Raw genomic sequence first — 14,939 nt, forward strand, 5'->3', positions numbered from 1 at the left:
GACTTTGAGCAGTGGAGGATAAAATGCACCTAAAGTCATGTGTACGCTTTCGTTGGATATGATCTCTGCAGAAACCTTACACTGAGGCTTTTTTTTTTATTTGTATCCAATCCAGCTAAAAATAAATACGAACTTTAGTGCCAAATTGGTTCCCAGCTGACAAACCGAAACACCCCGAAGAGCTCCGATAAGATGCAGCTTAAACAATGATGTTTGAAAAGACAAGAAGATAAAAAGCACTGTGTTAGTTTTGATGTTTGAAAATCTTTAAAGTATCAAACGAAGGATGCAATCTCACCGAAAATGTGATTCATCTACCCGGTTACTCTCAGTTTTATCTGTTATCTAGTTAGAAGATAGTCACAGTTAAATGGTTGTTTGACAGTGATTGACAATGTAGTGACCGACAGGATCATTTGGAAACCATAGAAGTATTATTCTTTATCAAGAGGAGCGTCTGATGGAGCAATGATTAAAACCTCGGAGCACTCTCCTAAATATCACGTTTCCATTAGGGCTGTCAGTCGATTCAAATAGTTAATCGCGATTAATCGCAAATTAATCGCACATTTTTTATCTGTTCTAAATGTACCTTAGAGGAATATTTTTCAAGTTTTTAATACTCTTATCAACATATGAGTGGACAAATATGCTTTATGCAAATGTTTATTATCATTTCAACAATGACAAATATTCTCATGAATATTAAACACAACAACCTGGACATTACACATATTCGCCTCAATTCAACCTGGAACCTCTCTCATACAATACAAATGTGTGTGTGTGGAACAACAAAGTCACTTGAATTTAAGTGTTTTACCCCGGGTGTAAATAGCATGTGCCTTTAACGAACCAGACTTTACAGCAGCTTGATATAAATCACCAAAATGTTTATCGCTTGACTGTTTTTAAATCTAATACCTGTTCAAATACAAAGCAAAACATATAACCTCAATATTGTAAAGGAGATTTTAAGACAAACAGTGCAGCTACAACTCCAACAACTAATACTACTAACATGTTATGGTTCTATGATCTCATATTTGGCATCTAGGTTTTCATCCGTGTGTTCTGGTTGAAAAAGCTGGCGAAGCTATTGGTTGAAAACAGAAACGTAATAGACTGTATAATTAAAGGCCACATTTAACTGTACACAGCCTCATACTAAAGGCCTGGTCATGGCATCGAGAGTAAATCTGAAAGAACTTTTGTGTTGGTTAAACTCTGGGTGAACTTTGAACTGAAGAATTGAATAATAGCCAGCAGTATTGACAGTGCTGACTGTTGAGGAAGGTATTGTAACTTATTAGCTTGCATAATTCACTTAATTCAACCCTGTATTAACTTGACATTAACGTTGGAATAGTTTGGAGACAGTTATGAGACATGGCAACTTATTGTTCTGGAACATTTATTTTCCCTGTTCAATTACTTTTTTTAACCAAATGGTGCACAATTGTGAACTTAATGCAGCGATGCAATTTAAGAAATGAAGTACACATTTGAGGTCCTTTCTACTACTTCTATTCCATTACATTGTTGTGTATCTAAACACACACAAACACTGGATCAAATAAATGAAACCAGCACTCACACTTTGGAAAAACATGTTTACTTTTTTTTTTTTTTTATCAATATGTTTATTGATTTTCAGCTTACAAAAAAACACATACATAGGACGAAGACATAGAGCCAAAAGCAATACATATATACACAGGAAAACTACTTTACTTTACATTAAAGAAAAATAACAACACTAAATTAAATTGGTACATACTACAAGGGCACTCTAATACATCGGCAACCATCCAGTTTTCCAGCAATAGGACCGTATTTCTACAGAGGATATCACAGTCATTTACATTTTAACATATTATAGCATATTATAGCATTATCGCATTATCCTGCCCCAGGTTTGTTCAGAAATTGAGATAGGTCGTTGTTCTTGGTATACTCTATAAAACGTCCCCAGACCTTCTGGAACAGTTCTTGTTTACTTTGTTTTAGTTTATTTATCAGTACCTCCATTTGCTGAAGTTCTTCTTCTTGCAGTATTTTTTTGTTTGCATCTCTCCAATGCTTCGGCATGTGCCAGAACATTTGCACACGGAAGGTCTCTTATACTGTGTCTCAATTCGGATACTTCCCATTATGAACACTTGCTGCAAGGTGTGAATTTCAACCGTGTAGCGCTGTCGGAAGATATGATAACCAATGTAAGCTAGCTACGTAAATCATCACATATTTCTCAGTTAAGCATAGAGATACCTGTATTAAATATAGAACACATGTTTCATTCGTATGGGAAGGGTTTACCGGTTATGCAGCCAAGATGGCGGTCTTTGAGTGTGAGAAGTTGTTGTGTCCCGTCAATTATGTTAAGTTTTGTCATGTTAGTTTAGTTTATGTTCCACTTCCTGTTTTATTTTGTACTCACCTTGTCTCATTCCAGGTACTTCCTGCTCTGGTTCCTTTTCCCGCCATCATCAGTGTCTGCCCCGCCCCTGATTGTTTCCACCTGTGCCCACTTACCTCATGTATATATTGTCCTGTCTCCCCTTGTTAGTTGTCGGTTCGTCTTGTTCATTGCTCCAAGAAGTAAGATCTAAGCCATTGTTTAATGAAAGTCAGTGTTTTGCCTTTTACCCTCCACGAGAGCGCTTTACGTTTGTCAGTTTGTTCATTCCTCTAAAAGAGTGATTTTGTTTTTTGCAAGTAAAGACTATTTTTTCTTCAAAACCTTTTTGTCTCTGGGTCGTGCATTTGAGTCCTCCAAGCTATTGAGTCAAGGTTCCTAACAGAAGTGTCCCACGTTCGACAACCAACCTTTTGAAAGTTGCATCATCCCATTACACAATTCATTTTGCCATTTTACACATTCGAACACAGTGATGCACTCAAAATAGCAAAGGTATTTACAAAAGTACGCAAATTAAGGCAGAGCCATGGTGTTTATGTGACCTATGCTAATAATAAACAAAATCAACCATAGCCACCAATGTATGATCAAGTATGGTTTTATTATATAGCACACATGCAGAGCAGATTTGGATGGTGCATCTGAATGAGACGTTCCTTATTTCATCTCTTAACAGAAAACTAAGAGGAAACATAGGAAACATTTCAGACATTGTTGCTGCTTGAAGCCCATTGTGTGGCACAGTGATTGTCATCCCATCCCCATGTCTCCCCCTCTCCTGTCACCACGAAGAAAGACGACCGTCATGCTGGGCGTCCCCGCTGATAAAAGCTAAGAATGGGAATACACCCAGGGGAGAGGGAGCATCACGGAAACTTGATAAAAAAAGGTTTGCATGAGGAAAGGTTCTTTGTTTTTAAAGGGAGATTCCTCAGACTATAATTAGTTACCGAAAGATCTGCAGAGTGTCAGATATATTTAGGCTAGAAAATAAAACAAAGGTGTCCGAAGTGAAGGAATGTGTGAGCGCGCCGTAGATTGATAAGATCGAGGTTTGGAGCGAGTGTCTGCCGTGTTTATAAGAGGATAAACATTCCCCATTGGATCAGTTTTTCCCTCACATGTACAACAATGTCATGTTATTATATAGTGTCTCGTACTGAGGTGGAATTTACCCGCATTCCTTCGTGAACCTTGTTAATGGTCTTACCTCCCACATTACTGGATCAACAACACGTCGAACCAGAAAAAAAGAAAGAATGCCGGACACATTAGAACATGTTTGGGTAGAAACGTGAATGTTAAATGATTAGCTGCTTAATTGTGTTCACTGCGGTTTGGCTCCACAAAAGAAAGGTGTCGATAAACCTCAAATCACGCCCATCCGATGCGCCGCTGCACGTTAGCTTAAACACGTCGGCCTGAGGCAGACGTGATGGTTTTGGTTAGTTGAGTTTTGTTATGGTTCACGGTGTCCTGCAACAAAAATAGGTGTGGTGAAAGTGATTTATGGGAAAACAAGCCGTAGATCAAAGAAGAGGAATTATTAACCTTTTTAATCCAGTAAAAGTGAATGCCTGGTTCACATTAAGGGAGTGTGCTTGGTGAACGTGCAGCTAAATGAACCAGGAAAGGGGTTGCTAAGTTTTTTGTTTAAAGGTCACCTATCATGCTATTTTTAGGCAATAGCATATCTCAGATATAAAAAAAATATATATAAAACATGTCTATGAAGTGTTTTGCTCAAAATACCAAACAGATCACCCGTTCTAGCCATGCCTCATATCCCTCTATTTCACTTCCTGTTTCAAAAGTGCTGATTTGGGTAAAAAGCTTTAAAAAAAAGAATTGATACAACAACAACAAAAAGGATGGGTCTGAGCTCATGCGGGACCCGGCAGCTACTGTCTAAATTAAATACTGCGGTAATGAAACGCCATATCATGGATTATCAAGGATTCTCTCTGAAGCAGTCTGGAGCTGAAAGGCTTTCTCTCTTGCCGGTTATACCACAAGGTGAGTTCCTTTTTATTTCCTGCTTCTTCACACACATGCTCTCCAGTACAGGTTAGCTCTGAGTGTTAGCGATGCTAATGTAAACACCGACCATATTACGTCCAAAACAGTCGGGCATTGTTTCCGATAGCAGCGTTTCTGATAGGGCCGTTGGTGTAAAGCCAGCCTACATTTCCGATATTACGTCATATCGGACATAAATCTGGATCAACCCCGTTTTTAGAGATTTGGGTACGGAGGAAAAGAGAGAGGGTTTTATTGTTCTGACGCTGCGTGAGTTCCCCGACACACCAGGGACACATATTTATGTATAAAAGACATCAAAAAGTGCATTTTGCATGATAGGTCCCCTTTAAATAAGATCAATAGCATGTTTTTGTGGTACTGAGTTAAAGTTAGGACGTGTTTAGTTTAGCTTAGCAGAGGTGGTTAGCTTAGACTATCTCTAAAGTAAAATAACACATCTAAAGCTGTTGTATCAATTTGTATTATTGTTTGTTGCAAACATAAAATGAAATCTGTAAATTAAACTAAAAACGTACTTTTAAGTGCTGACCCTCGGCCATATTTAGCTTTTAGGGGTTTTCCCTTTCCTTTAATGTGTTCTATAGGTTTTAGTGCATGTAAATGGTCGGCAAAGGCTACAATCCCAAAGTTCGCCTCTGAAGGGGTTTCTTTCCCTACACGCCTTAACACTCGCACTTGAATTAGCTAGCGCTCCAACACATTGTACGTGATACATCTCTAAGCGGTTGACCAATCACAACCGAGCCGGCCAGCTAACCAATCAGAGCAGACTGGGCTCTGGTTTCAGACAGAGGGTGAAAAGAGGTGCTGCAGCACAGGCAGTATGAGAACAATAAAGAGCTTTTTGAACATTACAGCATGGAAACACGTCAGAGTAGACAAAAAATACAAATATGAACCTAAATGTTTTTTAATATGTCCTCTTTAAATAACTCCAATAGACTTTATGAGAGCAGACATGTTGACAGGCCTTCAGCAGGGGAAGCCCAGGTGTGTCTGATAACAGTAACGATGGCTGCATGCCTTTCAGCTGAGCCAGTTCCAGGGAGCTGTTGCTGCGCTGCTGATTACCATCATTAATTACACCTGCTCATTCACTGCTATCACAGGAAGTCACATTGTGTGCCGAGATAAAGGACTCTAATCCTCATTAAGATGAAAAAAGTTTTCTTTTAACCCTCCTGTTGTGTTCGTCTTCCCCCCCTTACTTTGGTGTTTGCTGTCAAATTTGACCGGTCCTGTTTTAACTGCTATTACATTAACACAAAAACCATTAATCCTCACCAAATTTAATTTAACACCCTTTCAAATGGTACATATTGTATCAGAGTACTGGTATACATGAACAACTGCAGTGAATATACAAAGAATAGACACTGAACATGTATTGCGTGTGCCAGGTGTGATCCATGTGGGGGGGTGGGCACATAAGAGCGGGACATGTGTGAAATTGTTCTGTGTGTGTGTGTGTGTGTGTGTGTGTGTGTGTGTGTGTGTGTGTGTGTGTGTGTGTGTGTGTGTGTGTGTGTGTGTGTGTGTGTGTGTGTGTGTGTGTGTGTGTGTGTGTGTGTGTGTGTGTGTGTGTGTGTGTGTGTGTGTGTGTGTGTGTGTGTGTGTGTGTGTGTGTGGTCTAGCATTACTATACTTGTGGGGACCTACATCTGTTTACATAGTCACGTGTGGGGACTCACCTCCCTTATGGGGACAAATTGGAGGGGAATCATTAATTTTAGGGTGAAGACTTGGTTAAGTTAAGGGTAAGGGTTAGGCATGTGTTGGTTATGGTTAAGGTTAGGATAAGTCTCCAGGAAATGCATGTAAGTCAATGTAATGTCCCCTGAAGTGATGTATACATGGTGTGTGTGTGTGTGTGTGTGTGCGTGTGTGTGTGTGTGTGTGTGTGTGTGTGTGTGTGTGTGTGTGTGGTGTGTGTGTGTGTGTGTGTGTGTGTGTGTGTGTGTGTGTGTGTGTGTGTGTGTGTGTGTGTGTGTGTGTGTGTGTGTGTGTGTGTGTGTGTGTGTGTGTGTGTGTGTGTGTGTGTGTGTGTGTGTGTGTGTGTTATCTGATCCGGATGGTAACTAATTCCAATACTACAAGGTTGACTAAATCATCCAAAATGCAATGAAAGTGTAGATCAGCAATTGTATATGTTCAGATGTCTCCTGTGAAGGATATCATGAAGCCTTGATGCAATCGAATGTAAAACTAAAAAGTTATGATTGATGAAAGCAGTAAATCGGTCAGATTTGACCCGAAGACAACAGGAGAGTTAAAGAGATCATAAAAAAATCAGAAAGAAGTCGAGAGAACATCCTTCCTCTTTGCCAACGAATCTCAAAAGTTCCTCCTTTTTTGGTTCATCTGCAAAAGCACAAGTCACACATAGTGGTGATAAGTGGCAGGTATGACGAACACAGCAAGTTATATTTTTACCACGTTAACCCCTTAAGGACGATATCAATCAAGATGCAAAACAGTTTACCAGAAATAGAAACAATTCCCGTCAAAGCGTCCATGACAGTCTCGTCTCCTTGACCAAAGGTAACGCTCTGTACTTCAGTATTCGATGACAAAGAGCATATTTCATCAGGAATGGAGAGGTGTTATTCCACTAATCAGACAAACGTTTCAGAGTGATTCATGATCGGATGTGAAGGATGTCATCAATCAAAACTCTGAGGCTGGACGCGGTGGGAGGGGAAGATTTACTGCCCCCATGATGACTAAATAGGTGAAGAAGTACTTAATAAACAACTGAGTGGAGACCCCACGTGGAGAGAAGGGAGGGTCGACATTCTTGTCGCATGACTTCCGCGTGTTACTCAGCATGAGCAGGTAGAAATGCAAAACAAATATGTTCCTTTTTTGGTCATTCTCTGTGAAGATGACTTTACCAATTCTAGGAATGTCCTTTTGTTTGTGACACAAATGCATGACGTTGCTATTGTGGCGTATTAAAAATGCATCCTTCCGGTTCCAGTTCCAGTCCTACATTCAGAGATTTCCCGTCTCTCCTTTGGTCTACTGAGACGTGTTTAAACAATGCTTAAATAGACAGCTGTGACCTTGTGCGACTGTGAAGAGGGTTTAGTTTGTGTTCACATCATGGGAATCATAGGTGTTTGGCAAAGAGAATTGTTATTACCCTCAGTGTGTAGCTATTTCACCATGACCGGCATCTTTACACATTTTCTACTAGTTAAAAAGATACTTTTTTACTTATTTATATTTGTTCAACTCAACACCTTGCTGTACTTTAATTACTTGGCACATGTCCATCAACACACACTCAAAAACATATATATTGACATATAATTCATTTTTTCAAGAAAAACAATACATCCAAACATTTTATAGAAGTTTATGAGAAATGTACCTTTCTTCTCACTTGATTTATTACCTCAGGAAACATTTTCCTAATTAGTGTATGCACTTAATCGCTACTTTGAAGTATTTTTCAATTCTTCATTATGTTCATTTTGTACATTGTGGCACCATTTAGAGCAGGGGTGTCAAACTCAAGGCCCGGGGGCCAAATCCGGCCCGCGACTTCATTTTATGTGGCCCGCAAGAGCTTGCAAAGAATATAATACGTTTATTATACGGTTACATGCTACTTTACAGTATATCTATATATGTTCATTTTAATTAATTTCTTATTTTATAGTTATTTGTTATTTTTATTTTTTATTGATCCTTAATTGTATTAATCTGTGTGAATCTGTGCTGTCCTGTTTTTCAATCTTACCCTGTTGCTGTTAAACTACTGAATTTCCCCACGGGGATTAATAAAGCTCCATTTTATTTTACAGAAGCATGTTGCCCATAAACTGCATGTCCCATAATGCATCTCATTTTGTGACATGCACACTGAAGAGACTTGCAATTATTTGCCCTAGACTTCTGCTTTCAGACATAATTACAAAGTTATTACCCTATCCAATAAAAATCCAATGCAGAGGCAATAATATAATACATTATTTCATATATATTATGTATTTATATATGTATATTTATTAGGGCTGTGCATCTTCACTGGTCTCACGATTCGATTCGATTACGATTATCCTGTCAACGATTCGATTCGGTTCGATATCCCGGTGCATCACGGTGCATCACGATTCATACCAATGCGTTGCATCCTCAATTTTCTATATTACTGCACATGGCTTGTTTTTCATCAACGCATACATGCAGTAAATACATATGAACTCTCTTTTTATTATTTAGAAAGTGCTTCAGAAATCAATAACATAAATGTCTTGACATTAATTTATAAACCATAATAAATGAATTGTATAGGTCTAGCCTCCGTGTGTGAAGTTGTTCCATCCTCAAAAACAAAAAGCTAATGCTTCTGCAGTCTAGCTGCAGCTTCTAGCCACGGTCTTCTGTTAAGAAAGGACACTGAATGTCCTGAATGTGGCCTCACACACAGGACCTGAGTCTGAACACAGCAGACAACAGGAGGATTTACAACAGCATATAACAACTAAAATACTGCATGTGGGTGCACACTCACATTCTCTGTTTTACTGTTGCATAAATCCCATGCATGTATGAGATTAAGTTAGCTTCATTATATCTCAGTGATTAAGTGAATAATAAAGTTTCTTTCGGGTCACTGTCAGCCTGTCAGTCATTATTTTCAGGGAGGGGGCGGGGCTTGGAGGAACGGAGAGGAGACGGTGATCGCGGAAGCTTTTTTCCTCCTGCCTTCACAAACTTTACACACGTATATATCGTCTGAAAATTGCTAGAGGACATTCATACTTTGCAATCCAAGACTTAATTAAATCCACCAAAAACCTGACATGATTGTAACGCGATTCTTTTTGAAAAACATAAATCCCTGTCTGTGTCTCTGAGCCGCAGCGACACGGAGTGATTCGGAGCGGGTCCTTCTGCTTTTGGTTCTGGACTGGTGTTCTTGTGTTGGTGGATAAAGCAGACTGCTCCGTGTTCGGTGTTGCTGTGCCACTGTCACGTCTGTTCCCTGATCTCTGCGTCACCGACCGATTTGATATTAAAGTGACAGAAAAAACGTTATAGTAAAGCCGCGGCCGGAAAATCAGGAAGCAACGTTACTACTCTATAACCGATTATCTTCCGTCACTGCATCGAGACCGAATCGTCCACGTCCGCATCGCAATGCATCGTAAAAACGATTATTTTCAACACCCCTAATATTTATATAGTTACAACCGGCCCTTTGAGTGCAACCATAATGCTAATGTAGCCCACGATGAAATTGAGTTTGACACCCCTGATTTAGAGTAAAATACACAATATAGTTGATGAGTGGTGTTCAAAGTGTGGCTCCTCCTTTGTGATTAACAAGTCGCTATCTAAGTGTTCTTCAGCAGTCAGTTGTTCTAAATTACTAATTGTCTGGTCATTTCACTACCAACAAAGCTCGGTTTTAGCTCGCAAAGTTTGCATCTCAAAATATTATCTCAGTTCACTTGAATTACGGAAGCAAAGTGTGAACCAAGCTAGCATACATTAGCTGCTAATGGCACCAAGACGTCACTCTTTCCCAGCTCGTCAGAACTCAAGTCTTGATCCACATAGCTAAAGTTAAGGTAAAAAAAATGCAAGTATTCTTGTTTTGCTTCTTTGTTATTGTGCTAGGATATCATGTGCTGTCCTACAACCACGATGATGCTAACACTGATCTACTCGCGTGTCCGCCTGGTCTCAGTGGACGTGCACAACAACACTGTATCTCTGCGCCCTGTGTGTTCAGCCACATTTCATCCCGTATTCACCTGCTTTACCTGTCTGATAAAAGATGGACATCATGGTGGGTCTGAATGGCATAATTAAGATTTGGATCATCGGTGTCACACAGAGGACGGCAACTGTTTACTCAGGTTGTTTATACTGTTGCAATGTGAGCGACTATCACCTCCATACATCAGGCGTACGTGTGCCCACACACAGGGGAATGTGATGATAATCTGGATGTGAATACAGTGAAGAATGCCCTCCAGTGCAAACATGCCGCTGAGGTGAGGTGTCTTTTAAAATATATTTTATTCAGATTTTGGATTTTATTACAAAACGATACACTAAGAGTTTCTCCCTCTCTCTGGCCGTTTTGCACAACAGCTACTTATCACGGTTTAAGCAGGAGGAGGAATGTCTGGCAGTCTGTGACCATTACAGCAAGAAAAATGACAAACATGTCATTTGTGTTTCTCCGTAATGAGTCTCACCTTTGAGCCGCTGAGGAAGCATCCAGGAATGCCTGCTATTCAAAACATCTCCGTCACTGTTTATACATGACACTTGCTTGGAAAGTTACCCATTAATGCAGACAGCGTCTCAGAGCGAGCCTGCTTCCTTCCTGCTGGATCTCGCTTAGACTAGACTTTATGTTTTGGTATCAGCGGGCATGTTTCGGGCCGGCGGTGCTGATAGGCTGGTCTGTCCCCAGTCTGTACCCGAGCCACTGTGGTCCCAGCAAACAAAACCAGGAAGAGCAGGAATGTACCGAGGGGGACTTTTACTGTAATCGCAGAACACTAAGCGAAAACACAAAAACATTTGAAGTTTGGTAGTGTGTAGATGATGTCGTAACACATATCCCAATACATCTTTCAGGTTATTTGCACATGACTTTACCAGAGTCAGGGAGTTCCTTCACTTTCTTTTGCATCTTAACGAAAAAGTTAAACATACATTTGAATATATCATAAAGTTGCCCAGTATTACAATTTAGGTGAAGCCTTTCGTTTTATATTACCATCAATTTGGACATAGTTTATTCCTCTTCTAAGGATGATGAAGGTGGTTGGTTAACCACTTGTTATTTTATTACCTCCAAATGACTTCTTCGTTTCCATAGATTTCAATTATCCCCCATTTTGTTCAGGTCATAATTGATTACTGTGGTTTCTGTGACTAAAGACATATCAATCAGCCTCGGCTGTACATTGTGTTCAGACTTTCAACAGACCTTGTGTTGGTACATTGGAAGGGTTGAGTCGGTTTAAAGTCCAGTCAGAATAAGTGGGATAATTTAGTCTAGATCAATGTGGCAAACTCAAGGCCCGGGGGCCAAATCAGGCCCGTGGTGGATTTAATTTCGGCCCGCAGGATAATTTTCAATTACTATTAGGTCTGGCCCGCCGGTAGATTGCACGCACACCTTCACTCCATCCTGAGGGTCTCCTCCGCTCAGAGCCTGAGCCCAAACATTGATGACCTTGACCCCAAGATGAGACGCCAAGTATCTGAACTAGCATCAGAGCAGCAACCTGAGTTTACATGGATGCTTCCTTCTGCACTTTCTCTCTCGACAACAGGGCATGTTTGGTTTTCTCTTTGAGGGAAATAGTTTTGTTGAAGCTGTTGTTGGCCTGTGGGACAATCTGCAGATAGAGCCATAAGAAATAAATGCAACTGATTATTTAATGTTGTTTTTATAGGCAATAATTTAAGCTTTGTTAGTTCCAGGTTTAATATGTGCAATAAGTTCATTTCAATAAGTTCTGCTATAAACATTGAACCAGTCCGGCCCTCGACTAGCACCCATTTTTTTATTTTGGCCCACTGTGTATTTGAGTTTGACCCCCCTGGTCTAGATCATGGTTATTCAAAGCCTTGGAAAGCGTTCCTGGATGGTGATTGGATCGTGATTATGCTGTTTGATCTTTGGATCGACTCCAAATTAGGAAACCTGTCCTCTAGATAATTTCAGGGATGTATTGGGTAAGTTATTCATGGTGGAATATGTTTGCTCTGTATCAGGTATCTCTTGAAAAAGACTACCTGCCCGGATAAAGTTCATGCAGTTTGAGATCTTATCCCTCTCCTCAGCCCAGTACTTTTTTTTCATGCTACTGTAAATTCACAACAAGCACAATGTCCTAACCTGAAATGTTTCCAAGCAAAAACAACACCCCTGATCCCAGTGAGACTTTCACAAACAATCACAGCAACACAATCGGGATTTACCATCAGCCCACATGTCGGGAAAAGAAAAGAAATGAGGGCAACATCATCGAACGAGGACTAAAACAAAGGCAAACAATGCGAGGATTGTTTTGACAACAGCGTGATTAAGGTTGTAATCTCACTCCTCCATCCAGCCCATATCAGTTCCCTGAGCAAACAGCAGACGTGCTCCTGCTTTTCCTTTGTTTCTTTTTCCTCCCGGTTTTCTCCTGCGCTAAAGGAATTCGGTAGGAATGCAGAAAAAGCATCCTGTTTTCATTCCTCGCTCTTAGTCAGCTTTTCACACTCTGTATTCTTTATGGAAATCCTACTGACGTCAGGCTAAATGAAGAGGATGTCGCTATGGCAATGGGGATGCAGGTGCACATTATCAAGGTGTGTTTCCGCATCATTCTCCTCATTTTCTTTCCCCAACAAAAGTTTTCAATGCACACAAAAAAACACATATTAACCTGTGTTTGACTTTGAATGTTGCTAATGCTTCATTTACTGTGTAATCTGTCATTCCTTAAACATTTGTCCTGTGACCTGGAAGCCCTGCAGATAATCAGGAGTCTCCGACATCCTCTATAGTAAACACGTCGCTCTCGGAGGACAGCCTATCTAAAGTAAACATCAGTGCACGGAGCGACAAGGGGACAAACTCAACACTTCTGCAGGCTACATTATACTGGACACAAAGACGTGCTGTGTGCAGAAACGAAATACTACAGCAGGTTCACTGTGGGCCTTTTCTGTAGTTAAATATTGAGTAGACTATTACATATATTCACCTGATCAGTCTGGAGACTTGACCAGGGATTTCATCTTTATTAATAAATACATAAGTTCATACATACAACCTACAACTTAAAACATCTGTTAATACTTCAAGCCATACTGGTTTTTATATTGTCACGGTACAAAATATATATCCACATCATGATTTCATTATATTTCTCTTCCGCAATGTCATCCTACGCTCAAGCTCCAAAGTATTGGATCAGAAGCTAATGAAGTAGAACTGTACAAAGCTATTGGGAATACTTGATTTAAGTTTAGCACTGCTTACATGTATTGTCCCTGTCAATACATCATCCATGTTATACTGTAGTCTTTCAGCAGCATCATGCATTCAGAAAATGAACAATTGTAATGTCCTCATACATTGCTTTGTTTTTAAAACTAGTAAATTGGACAATAATAACTATGGATGATACAGTCATAGTAAATATCTCGGAACTATGACGCCCTTGTTAATGTGCAAATGATTTGTTGCAATCAGCAATAAAGAACATTTACATGAAAGCTTTAAAACCAAAGAAGAACAATAAACAGTTTGCAGTCTGTAGTCTTTTGCAGTTTGCATTGTTCTGCCTTTTTTTGGAAGCCTTTATTGTAAAAGTAGCATTATGTTTTTAATATCTAATTTTGCAAGACGACCACCAAATTATCTGTCCTCAGCTTCTGCATCGCTCCTCCAAAAACACGTTAGCTAACAGGTATTCAAATGTTAATGTTGGAAAGAAGTTGAGGCTATAATTTACAATGCTTGCAGCTACAGTCGGTCAACGTTGAATGTTATCTATAACGTTAACTAACACCGACACGGGTGCTGTCACAACCACAAAGCCCACTTCTCTTTACCTCGGATTGAAAAATTATCAAAAATGCAAAGTTCAGGCACTTTTTCTGAAGACTGTTCCACTCTTTCCCCAAAGTCTCCGTTACTCTGTTATGTAGCCTTTTTGCCTCTTGTATCTGTATGTTTTGAGGATTCAGAAAGCCTCGGGATATACGTGCATGCGTTTCGCTCAAGTTGAAACATTCATGCAATCACAGAGGCATGTCTTTGGGATAATCCGCGTGCCCCCCGGCTTACACACAGAAAGGACTGATTACGTGCATTATTAGTGCAAAATAACCACACGCTATATTGAAAAACAGGTAGAGACAGGAGGAGAAAGTGTTTTGCAGCCAAATTAAACAGGAATGTTTCTGTTTGCTATCCATATTGATTGTGATGGACTTAATGAACTGCCTTAATATGATGACATGTGCATTTTATGTGCATTAAATATATGCTTCATAGGTTTCGTATCTTAAGATGGCTTCCTGAAAGATGTATGACCAATAGTATATCAATAGAATAGCTCTCGAATTCATGCTCAAATCACATTTCTGCTATTACAAAACCCTGTAGTTTAATTTACAAAAACAAGTTAGATATCAATCTTTTATAATGGGAAGCTTTTCTTGTATTAAATTAGACTCGCAGGAATAATGGACATCGTTTTAATTAACCTTTAATCATTTATCAAATGTAGACGGATCTGAGCCATTTCTATTAAATATATACTTTCAAAAAAAGAAAATCTAATTTCTTCAACGTAATGGCATTTTCTAAACGTCTCAACTGGTCAGATTAATAGATCATTGATTGTTTGTTTTAAAAGATTCAATGAAATGATAAAAAAGTTATCATTTATACACTGAAATCACTGCAGCATGTCTATTTGTCCTTTCAAAG

The sequence above is a fragment of the Pseudochaenichthys georgianus genome, chromosome 11 (assembly GCF_902827115.2).
Source record: "Pseudochaenichthys georgianus chromosome 11, fPseGeo1.2, whole genome shotgun sequence".
NCBI classification, from domain to species: domain Eukaryota; kingdom Metazoa; phylum Chordata; class Actinopteri; order Perciformes; family Channichthyidae; genus Pseudochaenichthys; species Pseudochaenichthys georgianus.